The sequence below is a fragment of the Megascapheus bottae genome, chromosome 10 (assembly GCF_031878675.1).
Source record: "Megascapheus bottae isolate mThoBot1 chromosome 10, mThoBot2.hap1, whole genome shotgun sequence".
NCBI lineage: Eukaryota > Metazoa > Chordata > Mammalia > Rodentia > Geomyidae > Megascapheus > Megascapheus bottae.
Window position 1 is genome coordinate 21,324,021 of NC_143518.1, and position 16,026 is coordinate 21,340,046.

At 36.0% G+C, this 16,026-nt stretch overlaps 1 protein-coding gene across 1 annotated transcript in view; it reads left to right on the forward strand.

Moving 5' to 3' along the window:
• Acbd6 (acyl-CoA binding domain containing 6) overlaps positions 1 to 16,026 on the forward strand; it is a 116,784-nt gene that overhangs the window by 71,179 nt on the left and 29,579 nt on the right. The gene's annotated exons all lie outside the window — the stretch shown is intronic.

The following is a 16,026-nucleotide window of genomic DNA, read 5'->3' on the forward strand; positions in this document are numbered from 1 at the left end:
CAAGCTTGTTCTAGCTACAGCAGGAAGCATAAAATAGGAGGATTACAGTCCTGGCTGGCTTAATGAAAACATGAGCCACTATTTGAAAAATAACACAGGGGCCAAAGGTGTGGCTCAAATCATAGACCATCTACCTCATGAGTACAAAACCGTGAAGTACATGTACCCAAAGGAACAAAACTCAAAAAGTACAAAAGACTGTCTTTTTAAAAACACTCATACCTTTTTTCTCTGTTCTTTTATGTAGATGTAATAGATCCTGTTATCAGATTTATATATGTATATATATATATATATTTACATATATATAATTATAGGACTTGTTCATGTGCAAGAAACAATGAGTCTAGGCATGGTAGCTCTCACCTGTAATCCTAACTACCCAAGAGGCTGAGATATGAGGATCTCAGGTCACAGCCAGTTCAGGCACTAAAGATTATGAGACTCTTATCTCCAATTACTAGAAAAGGGGAAGTGAGGCTGTGGCTCAAAGGGTGGTAGGGCAGTAGCCTTGAGCTGAAGAGCTCAGGGACAGCACCCAGGCCCAGAGTTTAAGCCTCATGATCTACAAAAAGAAAAAAAAGAAAAAGATGCAAACCATATACATAGTGATTTCAATTTACTCTGTTCAAGCTTACCGTGGAGGGTGTTCTGTAATAGGATATGGATTATTACCTATTTTTTTAAATCACCTCATATTCCTTTACAGAAATATGTCCTAATTTAATTAGCTAATATTCACTTATACTTTTACCAGCAGTGTATGTGGGAGTTCTTATTTCTCTACTATTACTGAAATAGGTTGTCACAATATTTCTATGGATGAGAAATGATATAACATTTTTTTGTATTCTATTTGTTAGCTAAGAGATACTAACCATTTTTTGGTGCAAGAACCATTGTTTCTTTTTTGTTAAACTATTTTTGTCCGTTGCCAATATTAATACTAGATTGATGAGGTTTTAACTAGTTCACAAGAATATTTTGTATATTAAGAAAATATTGTTCTTTATATGTTAAAACTTTTTTCCATGCTTCTAGTAAATTCTTACATGAGTTGGTTTTTGTAATAATTTAATGGTTTCTTTGATTTATTTAGAATTTTTATTTTGTGTGTATGTTAATAGCAATATGACTTTTATTTAGATGATGCCATCATTTTGACCAGACTTCCCTGTTATTGAGTGAATCATTGGTATTTTCTCTTACAATTTGAAATATCTTCCTTCTCAATTCTTCCATATATTCTAGTATATTTCTGGGCTTATTCTTCCATTCCATTACTATTTTTCTGTTTATGTACTTGTGCCATGTTCTTTTAAGCTTCAAAAAAAATCTCCTAATATCTACTGAGCAGATTACTGCTTGTTCAGAATCTTTACTACTCATTCAGAATTCTCTTCTTTTTCCTCCTCCTCTTTCTTTTTTTTTTTTTTGTAAATTTTGGAGTCCCAACAGCTACTTTCCTGAACTGCTATCTCCACTAAGTTAAACAAAAACAATAATAAAACATCCTGTTGGTACCTTCATGCCCTTTTTACAAAATTATTTTGGTGAAAATGTTTCCAAGTTAGTCATTGTTTGAGATTTTTTTGATGAACAGTTTTTTTGTGTTCTATTTGTTTGCCTAGCATAAAGCACACAGTCCAAATAATTGTCTTTGTGGCTATACAGAATACTCTCCTAAACACTAGCTTTAATGCAAAGTAAGAGTCCATTAGTTAGAATGTTCTCTGCCTGGTTTACATTCACATGACCATTTTATGTTGCCCTAGTCTTGTTCTCAAATGTATAACATTCATACTCTTACCTACATTCACTTGATAGCAAGACTTTTGGCTTTGTTAGTTTGAGTTGATAACATACTTCCAAGTCTCTTGTAATTTCTTCTTTGGTTTCGTTATTGAAAAGTCCTTTTCAAATATAGACAATACAAACGTAATAAATGGAAGGAGAGGTTCATTTCCCTCATGACTCAATCTTTCTTAAACAACATTATTATTGACTGGCCTATTAGTTGCCAAAAAGGAAAATCAATTATATTAGTACTGTTTGCTTGGCCATGGATCTTGGTACTAACCCAGCACAGGCAGGCTGATGTTATCAGCTATCTGAAGAATAATTTTTACCATTAGTCTGAAATGAAGTAGTAATTAGAGATATGTCAAAGTCTGCTCTGTGTATTCCTGTCATTCTTATCCTTCACTATATCTCAGGCATTCTTTTATTGTACTGTAGTTTCTGCATTCTGTGACTTTGATATAATTAAACTTACAATTTTATTTCTTTTTTTTTGCCAGTCCTGGGCTTGAGCTCAGGGCCTGAGCACTGTCCTTGGACTTTCTCAAGGCTAGAGCTCTACCACTTGAGCCTCAACACCACTTCCGGCTTTTTTCTACATATGTGGCACCGAGGAATTGAACCCGGGTCTTCATGCATGCTAGGCAAGCACTTTAACTAGGCCAAACTCCCGGGCCCACAATTTTATTTCTTTAAAAAAATACCTTATAGATTTAATCCAGGTGCTGGTGGCTCATATCAGTAATTCTGACTACTCAGGAGGAAATCTGAGGATTGATATGGTTCAAGGCCAGCCCAGACAAGAGAGTCCATGAGATTTCTCCCTCCACCAAAAAGCCAAAATGGAGCTGTGGCTCAAGTAGTAGAACAAAAAAGCAAAAAAGCTCTGGAACAATGCCTACTGTTACCTGGTAATAATGGCACATTTTTGTCTCTTCTACAGGCTAGTTTTGAATTTTCATTCAATTCTAGAAGTTAAGGTTTTATAACGTGAGATTAGGATACCATATAAACCCATGTGTCGCATCCCCCCAACACCTTTCTGACTACCTGAATGGCTTTGATTTGTTGATTTAACAGTGATTCCTAGCTAATCAGGAAGCTGAGATCTGAGAATTGTGGTTTAAAGCCAATCCAGGCAGGAAAATCCATGAGATTCTTAGCTCCAATTAAATACCAGAAAATTAGAAGTAGAGTTATAACTGAAAGTGGTAGAGTGCGTTCCTTGAACAAATGAGCCTAGGCCTTGAGTTCAAGCCCCATGACAAACAAAACAAAATGTGTGTGATTGCTGAAGACTCACTGATAGGTTTTCTCAGATTTGTTGTAAATTAATATTAAGGCATAAATGGGATGATGAGCAGGAGAAACCAAGAACCTATGTGGTGTGGGTAAACTGGGTTACCAAGGTTAGAAAAAGTATTTTCTGCCTGACACCGGTAGCTACTCAGGAAGCTGAGCTCTGAGGATGACAGTTCAAAGCCAGCCCAGGCAGAAAAGTCCCTATGAGATTTTTATCTCCAATTGACAAGTCAAAAATCAAAGGTGGAGCTGTGGCTCAAAATGTTAGACCACTAGCCTTAAGCAAAAAGAGCTCAGGGACAGCACCCAAACCATGACTTCAAGCCCCATAACTAACAACAACAACAAAAATGTTTTCTTTGGAGTGAAATGTTTAGGGACTTTATAATTTATTAACTATATAAACTATATTGCTAAAACTGCATAAAGCAAAAAGTTCTCTTAATGTTTTATCTCTGTAATAAAAAAGATTTCAAATATAGGAGGAAAGTACAGTGCAATTAGAGAAACTACCTGCACTGCCATGATATGGTGTGTCTTACAGGGAAAGGAGAACATTAACAGTTCTTCTGTATTTGTGTCAGGCATTTTATTTATCAAATGTCTCATAACATATATGTATGTATTACTATGTACAACTCAGCTGTGATTAAAGGAACTTAGAGAAGTCATAGAGATAGTAAGTGAAAAGACCTACTATTCTGAATGCAAAGCCCAAGCTTTTAATAATAACCAGTCTTTCAGTAGGCAGTCTGACTATCCTGAGATCAGTGCTGTTGTCTTTTCCTCAATATCTTTTATTACAACTTTTTCCAGGTGTTGGGGAGATACAACATCCACAATGTTAACTTTTTTTTCTTTTTTTTTTCTTTTTTTTTTTTTTTGCCAGTTCTGGGGCTTAAGCTCAGGATCTGAGCATTGTATTTGGACTTTCTCAAGGCTAGAGCTCTACCACTTGGGCCATAGCACCACCACTTCCAACTTTTTCTCTGTATGTGGTACTAAAGAATAGAACCCAGGTCTTCATGCATACTAGGCAATAACTCTACCAGTAGGCCAAATTTGCGGCCCAGCATTCTATGTAATATTCTTTTCATTCCCTAGGGATTGAGTTATAATGTTAAAATCATACAGTATATTTACTAAATCTTGATATACTGATTATGGTTGATAGCAACAATTCCCATTGGCCAATATGTAATCTGTCCTAGTGGATTGTGGGTTTAAAATAAACACATTTGCACAGTTTTATTCTTTCTAAGCAAAGGTATTTGTTGCCTTTTTAGTTATATTCTATTTATTGGCTTTTTATGCCTTAACCAGTTGTATAAGAAAAGTATTTAGCTAATGGCTGGTTTGTTTTCTCTAAATGATGGGATTTTTTTTCTTGACGGCTTTAGATTATTAAGTATTTTAGGTTAAATTATACAGCAAAGTACTAAAATGGCAAACACTCTTATTTCTCTATGGAAATAACATGTCTCAAAAGTTGAAATAAAAGAAAAATTTGCAGTGAATGAAAAATAAGTGAGGTGATCAGAATCAAAAAAATTGATATTGGCAGGTTCTGAATGATGATGTTCCGAGATAAGCAGTCTTTCAAAATACTTCTTGTACATTGCTGCTATTCCTTTATTTATTATTAAAATAACATGATCCATGAAGAGCTTAGGGTGACTCTCAGCCTAGCTAATTCTAATTAATCCAGTCAGAAAGAGCAGTAGGGTAAGTGGAACAGTCTATCGGATTGAAATTCATAACTTAATTGAGGTCAGAGTCCCGGTCTAGGAGAACAAAAGTCTTTTGCTAGGACCAGGCAGATCAATAGCAATAAATATCTGGCTTGGATACAAGTAGCTTATGGTGACAGATTATTTGACACTGGCCACAGGTCTTGGTCCTGTTAAGGGCAAAGTCTTGAGATTGCCATGGTTCTTGCTAATGTTCAGTTCATATCATGACACTTGGAAAGAAGTTTGTAATACTCTCAGCAACTCTGGGAAGCCTATGGAAACATGGTGTTTAGAATTTGAAGTGACTACTGTCACTATTAAATAAATTATTATTAATAATTAAATTCTCTAATGATATATTTCTTTAAGGGATGGGAACTTTTATCATCTTGCTAATAAGATTCTAAGGATTTGTAAAGTTGATTAATCTTTAGAGCTAACTTTCCCACTAATTCACAGAGAATGTATAAAAGAAACAGAAGGCCGGACATGGTAACTCATGCCTGTAATCCTAGCTACTCAGAAAGCTGAGATCTGAGGATCCAGGTTCAAAGCCAGCCTAGGCACAAAAGAATCTGAGACTCTTATCTCCAGTTAACCTCTAGAAAATCAAAAGTGGGGCTTGGCTTAAGGGTAGAGCGGTAGCCTTGAGCTGAAAAGCTCCGGGACAGTGTCCAGGCCAAGTTCAAGCCCCATGACCCACCAAAAAAAAAGAAACAAAAAGGTGGTGTTCTCTTGACGTATATAACTGTAAAAGTAAAAATAAACATGTTGAAAGGAGTAGGTAGGTAGGAATACAGGTGTAAACCACCAGTGCCTGGCTCAGTTTCTTACTTCTTGATCCTACATAATTGAACAAATTTGGTCTTTCTTAATCTTTATTATCTAAATATACTTCAGTATATAAATAATTCTGTAATCAAAAACCTCTTTCTTATATGTGAATCATTCTCACCTTAAATGACTTTCAAATCTCTACCTCCAGTGGCCAAATATTTTTATCCAGTGTTCCTTATTTTAATGAAATATAAAGTTTTCTGGGTTTTTGTTTATTGGTTTGTTTATTTTGCTGATCCTGGGCCTTGAACTCAGGACCTGGGCACTATCCTTGGGCTTTCTCAAGGCCAGCACTCTACCACTTGAGCCACTTGCAGCTTTTTCTGTGTAAGTGGTACCAAGGAACAGAACCCAGGGCTTCTTGAATGCTAGGCAAGCACTCTACCACTAGGCCACACTCGTGGCCCAAGAAGTCTTCTTTGTAGATAGATAACCAGAAGCAACTCTGTACTTTCTAAGTCTAGGCCCCAATTCAGTGGGTTGGTTTACAGGGGAAGATGTTTTGGAAAATGAGAATCTCAGGGTTACATTAGAGGGACCCACAATTGTATATGTAGTTGTCAAGTTTAATTCTAAACCTTGTATCTCCTTGCCATTCCTTCTGTGCTGCCCATCTTAAGAATTAGGATAGAATAGTCAGAGTAAACTAACTCATAAATAATTAACAATTATTTCAAATTCTAATATTTAACTTTAACTTTTTATACTGCTAATGTTTTTTATCAGTGACTGATTGAGCAGGTGCTGTCCCACTTGCACCACCCCACTAGTCCCTTTATGAATTATTTTCAAGACTGAGCTTCTCTTTGCTTCATGCTGCTCTTTGTTGCTGGGATAACAAGCATATGCCATAGCCTAGTCGTTGATTAAGATCGAGGCTTGAGAACTGTTATGATTTTAGTAGCATTTTATAAATGCTGACAAAATTCTCAAAAGTTTATTCATTTTATTATGCAAAGAATTAGCTACCTTTGCAAAGGCATAGCTGAATTTTCTTGCTTAATAAATATCAATGTCAGAGAAGTTTGAAACTTGTAAACAGGTGATTAAGCCAGTATCTGAAAACTGAACAGATTTTCATTTTTCTGTTCTACAAAGTGTGTGTGTGTGTGTGTGTGTGTGTTTTGACTATAGATTCCATACTTTTTCTCCCTGTGTTATATTGTCATAATACACTATAATACTGTTTTAGAATTCAGTCATGGATGCTTCTGATGAGGATTTAGTACTAGCGTATTTTGTGTCCTTTGTATTTTTTTCATTTGTAATGTCAGTCTTGAGGTAAGTATTCATCAGGGTTCCTCCTTAATAGGTTGGTTTGTTGTTTTGTTTTTTTTTCTGTCATTTTTGTAGTGAGTAGTCAGTCACTTCTTTTGCTAAGTTTGTATCTGAAAATGAACAACTGGCTCACTGCACAGTGTGAATCAAATTCAAATTACTCTGAGTTCAGAGAACACCCAGTGTCATGTTATTTTTACATCTAACTGAATTATAGGACACTGTCAAAGTGTTATGACCTGATATAGTAAATTGCTCCTTTTTAATGGTCCCCTGGCTACATTCTCTCCTGCTATTGCTATAAACCAGAAATTGTTGATACCTTACACATTGTAAGCCTGAAAACGTAAGAATTGGTTTTTATTTCCAAGTAGTCTACCTTCTTCACCCAGAGGTTTCTGAATATCTTGGATACCTATAGGTGAATTGTAACATTTTGTAGCATTTAAAATTAATTGTACTTTCAGAATTATATCAATTGTAATTTCTGTTACTTTTTAAAAATCTCACACAATTTTTCCTTGTTGCGCTCACAATGGATCAATTTTTACCTTAGAAGAACTGATTTGTTTAAATGTTACCATGATGGCTCATTTCTTAGATTCATTATGTACATATATTTGTTATCAAATATGTTTGAGTGCTTAGTGCTGCTGAGTTTTAAACGTCCTTCTAAATGTCCCATTATGCCGGGAGTTTGGCCTAGTGGTTAAAGTGCTTGCCTAGCATGCACGAAGACCCGGGTTCGATTCCTTGGTACCACATACATAAAAAAAAAGCCGGAAGTGGTGCTGAGGCACAAGTGGTAGAGCACTAGCCTTGAGAAAGTGTAAGGACAGTGCTCAGGCCCTGAGCTCAAGCCCGGGACTGGCAAAAAAAAAAAAAAAGAACTAAATGTCCCATTATGAGAAAGAATTAAAGCTAAGGAATTATACAAATTACAAAGTGTTTCCAAATTAGACTATTTTCTTAGTCACTAAGTGTCCAAAATAATTTATAGAAATTGCTAAATAAGCTTTCTTTTTCAGTGATCATTTTGATATACTTAGTTATTAATGACTAAAAGATGAGAATAAGATACTTAAGGAAATTACTTTAAAAGGTAATTTTCCATAAAATAAGTGCTATTGAATATTTCTGTACCATATACTATGTGCCATATTCATGCATGCTTATATAGATATTGGCTATGTAGAGTATTATCAGTGGAAATTATTGTGATTATTGTGGATAGAAGTTGGTTCTGTCATATAGTGTCAATCTTACATAAAACAATAGCTGCTATTAATAGAAATATAATTTGTAAATGCCACAATAAAGTACTATTATATGCTTTTCACTGGAAGATAGTAATTAATATTAATCATAAAGCTTATGCTGATTTTATTTTGAGAAAGAATTTGATAAATTTAGAGAATTTGATAAATTTAGAGAATTTTGAGGATTTTTGAAAATAATTTAGATAAGGTATTTTTTTATTTATAAGCAACTATTATTTATTTCTCACAGTACTGGAGTGATATGAGATACGTATTCCAGTTGGGTTCAGGGTGAAAACTTCACATTGATGAAAAAGAAAGCTCTTAGCCCCATTGGTGATTTCTTCACTCTTAGGATGCAATCATTTCCCAAAGACCCTAGTTCCTCATACCATCATATGGGCAGAGAAAAGTTCAGCATCTTATAATGTGGTCCTAGCATACAGGATATGACAATATTAATTGAAGCTGCTCTGATATGGTGAAGAAAAACCTTTAATAAAAGTAGATAAGGTATTTTTTGGGTTGGGAGTTTGGCCTAGTAGTAGAGTGCTTGCCTAGCATGCACAAAGACCCAGGTTCGATTCCTCGGTACCACATGCATAGCAAAAAGCTGGAAGTGGTGCTGAGGCTCAAGTAGTAGAGTGCTAGCCTTGAGAAAGTCCAAGGACAGTGCTCAGGCCCTGAGCCCAAGCCCAGGGCTGGCAAAAAAAAAAAGAGAAAGAGAAAAGAAAAGTTAAAAAAAAAAAAAGTAGATAACGTATTTTTGAGGAAAAGGTCTCAGTTACTACACTGGCATGAGTCATGTGCAACCCAGCAATCTCTTTTTGTCTGACAACTATATTGTTGACCCATAGTTTATAATCAACAGGCAATTAAACTACAGGTATAAATACAAGTTTTATCTTGAAAAATATGAAGATATGGCAGATTCCTTCATGGCATCAATCAGCTAGGGCTGAATAACTACTGCCCTCTGTTGACTGGCTTTGAATTCTCCAGTTCCCCGTCCCCACACAGTTTCTTCTACACCCTGTTGTCCACATTGATATTTTCTGCTGAAGGCATTTAATGAGATTTGCAGTCAATGTTCATGAATTTCGGTTTCTGTTCTGCCACTGTGTTAGCTTAAATAAATCACTAACACTAAATCTTAAAATCTATCCACTCTCCTGCTAAATTTCAAAAATGGGTAATGCACAGAGCTTCTCTCTACTTGAGCATTTCTTATTTCTTTAGAAAGTAGTCTATCCCATTTTTAAGGCTCTAATTATTAAAAATTTCTCTTACATATGTAGTCTAACTCTGCCTGTTTATATCTAATTCTTTGGTTTTTAATTCTGACTGTTAAAATTATAAAAAGAAGTCAGTTCTCACTTTTATATGATAACTATTCTGGTGTTTGAATACAATAGTTATTTTCTCCCTTAGTGTCCTTAGAAGTCTCACTCTCGTAGTTACACACTGAAACCAGGGTCCCTTTTTAAATGCATAATACTGTTTATTATATAAGGTGTCTAATTAGTGCAGAATAGAGCAGAACTATCCCAGTAGATGTTACATCAAAAGTTACAAAGACTTGCTCTTCATTAAAGTGTAGTGAAAGGCTGAGTGTGGTGGCTCCCACCTGTAATCCTAGTTATTCTGGAGGCTGAGATCTGAGGATCTCCGTTCAGAGCCAGTCCAGGCACTAAATACCATGAGACTTTTACCTCCAGTTAACCACTAGAAAACTGCAAGTGGCACTGTGGTTTAAGAGGTAGGTCGGTAGCCTTGAGCTGAAGAGCTCAGGGACAACGCCCAGGCCCACCGGTAGGGCAGTAGCCTTGAGCGGAAGAGCTCAGGGACAGCGCCTAGGCCCAGAGTTCAAGCCCCACGACTGGCTAAATAAATAAATAGTAGTGAAATGTATTAAGCCATATGGGTGAATGGTTTTATAGCAAAGTATTTTACAGATGTAGCCCTTATAATATTAGTCTGGTTTTAGTCAAATAAGCTATTAAGAATATCATTGAAGACACTATGCCCAGTTTTTATTGAGCCATTGTTTTTAAAAAAAAATTGTAGAGGTGTTATACAGAGGGATTACATAAGGCAATGAGTATATTTCCTTCTGAACAGTGTCATCTTCCCTCCTTTCTCCTAGTTTTCTCCCCTCTCACTCTCCTCCCCACCCCCAATTGTATAGTTTATTTCCAACATAGTGTCTAATGAGTAGTATCACTGCTGATTTGGTTCACCCTTTGTCTGGAGCATTATTTTTAACACCACCTTTTTTAAAAGAAAAGAAAGAAGAAATAAAAGGTTAAAAAAGACATAAAATAAAGTGTTTGAACACCTGTGCTCTTGTTGGTATAATGGTATTTGTCAGTGTGCTCATACTTTAATTTTCTGGTACTTGCAAACTTAATCCCATGAGCTCACTTCTAATATCAGCAAAGGGTTTGAGCTGTCTGTTTGGTTCAAGATGCCACTTGAGGATTTTTCTTCTCTGTGGGGCTTTCTAATGGAAGTCAAGGTTCTCTCTAAGGGTGAGCATTACAGAGTACTCCCAGGCTGCAGTGGGAGGAGGGTGTGCATCATAGGTTCAAGGACACATGGAATTTAATGTGCACAAGCATGCTTCTACTCCCACTCCTGTTGCAGCTTGCTCTGATTGGCAAGGTTAACTCTGAGAGGCTGTAGCTTTTTAAAGTGATTTGATTAGACCTACCACTTTATTCCTTTCACTTTTTTCTTTCCCACCCCCATCTTAAGCACCAAACCCCACCACCTTCTTTGTCTTTGCAGTTTTGCTCTGCCAGCTGCCTTTTCTTTCTCCTTTTGCCTGTTCTTGTGTCAGCTCCTGAAATTGTGTGAAACAGTCAGAAATTTTAAAAAATGAAGTTACTTGCCTTATTGAAGTTTGCCATAATCTTCATTTTACTTATAAAGAAACACAGCGTCATCACGTACACTAGCAATTCCCTCAAGATCACAAGTGTTATCCACATATGTGGTTGTATATAACAAATTACCTTCACAGAAGATTTTTTAAATACTTTTAAATTGCAAAAATATCAACAATGTACAAAAGAGACATTAATTATACAGGAACTTCCATATATTTATCCAGTTTCAGCAATATTCACCTTGTGACCAATCTTGTCTAACCTCCACTGTTCTTTCTCAACAGAAAAGAACAGCTGTGGACATTAAAGGGAAATGGCATAAATACTTGTAGAATTTTTGCAATTTTAGTAGGTTTTAGCAAGGAATCTAAAAGTCCAGAGTAAGAATTCCTGCTTTCTGAAAAAGCATAAATTTTCTCCATTTATCTGTTCATCTAAATGTCAGAATTTGAAGGTCCTTCATAGAAACCATGCTAAAATCAACCTAATGGCAGATATTTTAATGATTAAATGTTCATTATAGAATCTTTTTTTTCTTAGCACACTCTGTATACAACTTATTTTCTTCTTTGTGGCTTATTAATCTTCTTTTTTTCATGCCTTTTTTAAATTGGCCTTGGGGCTTGAACTCTGGGCCTGGATGTTGTCCCTGAGCTCTTCAGCTCAAGGCTCTACCATGTTGAGCCATAGAGCCACTTCTGGTTTTCTGGTGATTAATTGGAGATAAGAGTTTCACACACTTTCATGCCCGGTCTGGCTTTGACATGCCATCCTCAAATCTCAGTCTCCTTGAATAGCTAGAATTACAGGTGTCAGCCACTGGGCGCCCAGCTTTCATGAACTTCTATTGTTAATATAAAGGTGATATACAAAGGAGTTACAGTTGTGTAAGTCAGATAAAGAATTCATTTCTTTTTGAACAGTGTCACCCCTTCCCCATTTTCTTTTATAATTGTTGACAATTTTGGAAGACTTTGAATATCATGACATTAAAGGCTTAGCAATTTCAGATTTCTTTCAGAGTTTCTGATTTCTCATTGCTAATAGCTAAGAAAGAAAAACTACTTATATACATATTGCTAATAGCTAAGAAAGAAAAACTACCTATATACATAAAGAATGGTTAATATGAGAAATACATTAAGAATGTAAATAATAGAGCTAGAGTTTCACAAAAGATACTATTTTATTCTCAAGCTGATTTTACATGATAACAGGGTAATCTTTTTTATTCCCAGCCTACTTCATCTCCTTTGTCAGCCCCCAGAACAGTTGTGATAGGGTAGCTTAAAAACACAATCAGGGCCAGGAGTGTGGCATAGTGATATGATAGAGTACTTGACAGGCATGCACGAAGCCCTGGTTCTATTCCTTGGTACCACATACACAGAAAAAGCTGGAAGTGGTGCTGTGGCTCAAGTAGTAGACCACCATTCTTGAGAAAGCTCAAGGACAGTGTCCAGGCCCTGAGTTCAAGCCCCAGGACTGACACACACACACACACACACACACACACACACACACACACACACACACTCCATAAACTAGGCATGGTAGTGCATGCCTATAATTACACTCAGAAGCCTATGTCATAAGGTTTGCAAGTACCAGACCAGTCTGAGCTACTTAGTAAGACCCTGTCTCAAAAAAAAACCATAAAAGTAAGCTGTGATGTTACCAACCTGAGAGATTCCGCTATAGAATTATTTCCCTGTTGAGAAAACAAGATGACTGGGATGGAGGTGGGGGAAGGAAAGGGGAACAAAAACATGAGAAGGGGTATCAAGGTTCTAGAAGTAATGTATCTACTATCTAACACATGTAACTGTAACCTCTATACATTATCCCTACAACAAAGTACAATTTTTTTAAGAAGAATTATTTCCCTATTGAATAGAATATCATCCATCTGGAGTGAATAGAAGCCAAAAATGTTTTCTAAATGGATACAAAAAGTAGTTGATGCATTTTAATTATTATTACATAGTATCAGATACATTGTCTTTTATCTTTGTCATGGCTTCTTTTCTCTTCGCCATCCCCAGATGGAAATCTAAGGAATAAAGTACATGTCTTTCATGTGAATCTAGTTAAAAGTATTTCTGCTAAATGTGATACCGCTATCTCTATAACAAAGTAGAATGCTATTTTTGTCAGTCCTTCATTTTGTTATTTCCCCTATAACATTTTGTTTTGTAAATAGACAGACTGCTTTTAATATTTTATGGAAGAGAAAGGAAATTAACAAAAATCTTAATATTTAATGTTGATTCCTTAAGTACATAAAAATAGATAATAGCAAATACATTATGTATTTCCTCATTATTATGTTTCTAAGGATAAGTGTATTCCCTATATTCCCTATAACATATAAATCAAACTGGTTTGACTTACACATAGTATTTTTTTTTTATTAGTCCTTGGGCTTGAACTCAAGCCCTGGGCACTGTCCTTGAGCACTTTTTGCTCAAGGCTAGCACTCTGCCAGAGCTACAGACCACTTCCTGTCCCATTCCCGAGAACTTCCAACTTTTTCTGTATATGTGGTACTGAGAAATGGAACCCAGGCATGCATGAAAGGTAAGTACTGTACAACTTGGCCACACTCCCAGCCCCCCATAGTATTTTTTAAGTGAAAGGTTTAGTTTTATCCCACTAGATATCATTCGTTTCCTGTATGGATTGTAAATATAGGGGATCTGTTTTTGTTGTGTAGTATCTCTTTCCATTGGGAAACTATTAAACACTTAAGTTCGGTGTTCTTTAGGATTAGCTTTTGGTCCAAACCAGATTCCCTAAGTAATTGCTCAAGAAAAGCTACACAGAAGCATCACCTAAAAGAAAGAAAAACCATCACTTTCAAACATTTAAAAACATTTCCCTTTAAAACTGTTCATAAAATTCGTTTCTAGTATTTTACAGATTCTTTTATGAGTCATATTTGTTGTTTGAAATGAAGATGAGTTCTCTGTTATTTGAGAGTGTAGTGACCTCTCAATATAAAGAAGCCTAAACCTGTTTAAGCACCTGGGTTTGTTTTTTTTTTATTTGGGGGGGAGAGTAAAAAGTTGCTTCTAATGAAAACTATCCCCACCTACAATTTATTAAACCTTGACATACTGCATTACTTATGAGTTCTCAGAGAAAATTAAAACCCTTTTTGACTGGGTTTTGCAATGCAGGGAAATTTTTAGTGACATTTAAAAGGGTTCTCTTGTGTTCCTCTAATGGGATAAATAAAAAAGGCTTGTTTTAGCCCAGCAAATGGGGGGACAATCCAATTTCCTTGATTCCATCAAGACACTCTTAAAGCATTAGCTGTGCAGTAAAAAAAAAAAAAAAAAAAATCCAACTGACCCCCTTTGCCTGATGGCTTTGAAAAGTGTCCTGATGTGTAGGTATTTGCCCAACACAGCACACTTGGTTATTGCTTTCCCAACACATCTGTTGATAGAAAAGTCTTATGTGAAGCTCCAATAAATGTCAGTTTATGTTATAGAACTATAAAAACATGTGGCACACTATAATGGTTTCTCTGAAGGGCTGCCTTTCACTTAAAAGAAATTAAACCAAATCCTGTCAAGTATTCATAAATTTTACAATTAAGGAATAAGATAAATTGCTCATAATAATGTTTTACAAAAGTTTTTGTCAATGATAGTTACTTTAGTGGATTTGAGATTTACTTCAATTTTACCCAAAAGTTGGTGCTCATTTACGGAGAATATACTAGCAAAGGAAATTGGATACAAAATGCTTACTTGCCTTAGAATTAACTAGAGCTTCTTAAAACAAATGTCTGGCCATACTCTGAGTTTTTGATTGAGTAGGCCTGGGGTAGGATCCAAGAATTCCTTTTTTTTCCCTAGAGAAACTGATAGTGCCCGTCCGGGGCTCACACATAGAGAACCAGTAACTTCCGAGATATGTGAAGAGATATCCCATCTAGATTGGTAGTTCAAAATTTTAATCAAATTAATTTGAAATCATGATTCTTGTTTACCTGAGAGTTCCTAAGGTATGAATATACTGCCTGGCTCCAATGTCATTCTTGTAATCCTAGCTAATCAGGAAGCTGAGATCTGTGGAGCACAGTTCAAAGCCAACCTGGGAGGGAATGTCAGTGAGACACTTACCTCCAGTCAACCAGCAAAAAGCTGGAAGTGGAGCTGTGGCTGAAGTGTTAGAGCACAAGAAGCCCAGGTACAGTGCCCAGGACTAGCACCAACAAACAACTACAAGACCCAGCAATTCCACTCCTTGACATTTACCCAAATCTCCAGAAACAAGGACATATTAAAGCCACTAGCACAACGATGTTCTTTGCAGCACTACTTACCATAGCAAAGATATGGAACCAACTCAGATGCCCCTCAGTAGATGATTGGATCAACAAGATGTGTTGTACTTAAACAAAATGGACTTCTATGCTGCCATCAGAAAGAATGACATCTCCCCATTTGTAAGGAAATGGAAAGACTTGGAAAAAATCATATAAAGTGAAGTAAGCCAGACCCAAAGGAACATAGGCTCAATGGTTTCCCTCATTTGCAATCATTAGTACATAACTAGGACACTCCTAGCAAAGGATTACAATAGCTCAATACCTAGCAATACCTAGGTACATAGGGGCATATAAGATGAAACTAAATGAAAGGATCTCTAGGATATAGAAACAAGAGCTTTATATTGTGTGATTGTTGTTCTTAATGTACTATGTTATTTCTTTTCTCTTTTGTTGCCCTTTGAGTAATCTCATATTGTTACTGTATCTGACTTTGTTACCTGGTATAGTGTATATAGGTTTATTTGTTTATTTGAAATAGGAGAGGGAATGGGGGAAAAAGATGATTGGAGGGTGGGGGGAGGGAAATGGGGACAAAAACATGAGAAGGGGTATCCATGTGTGGGAAATAATGCACCTAC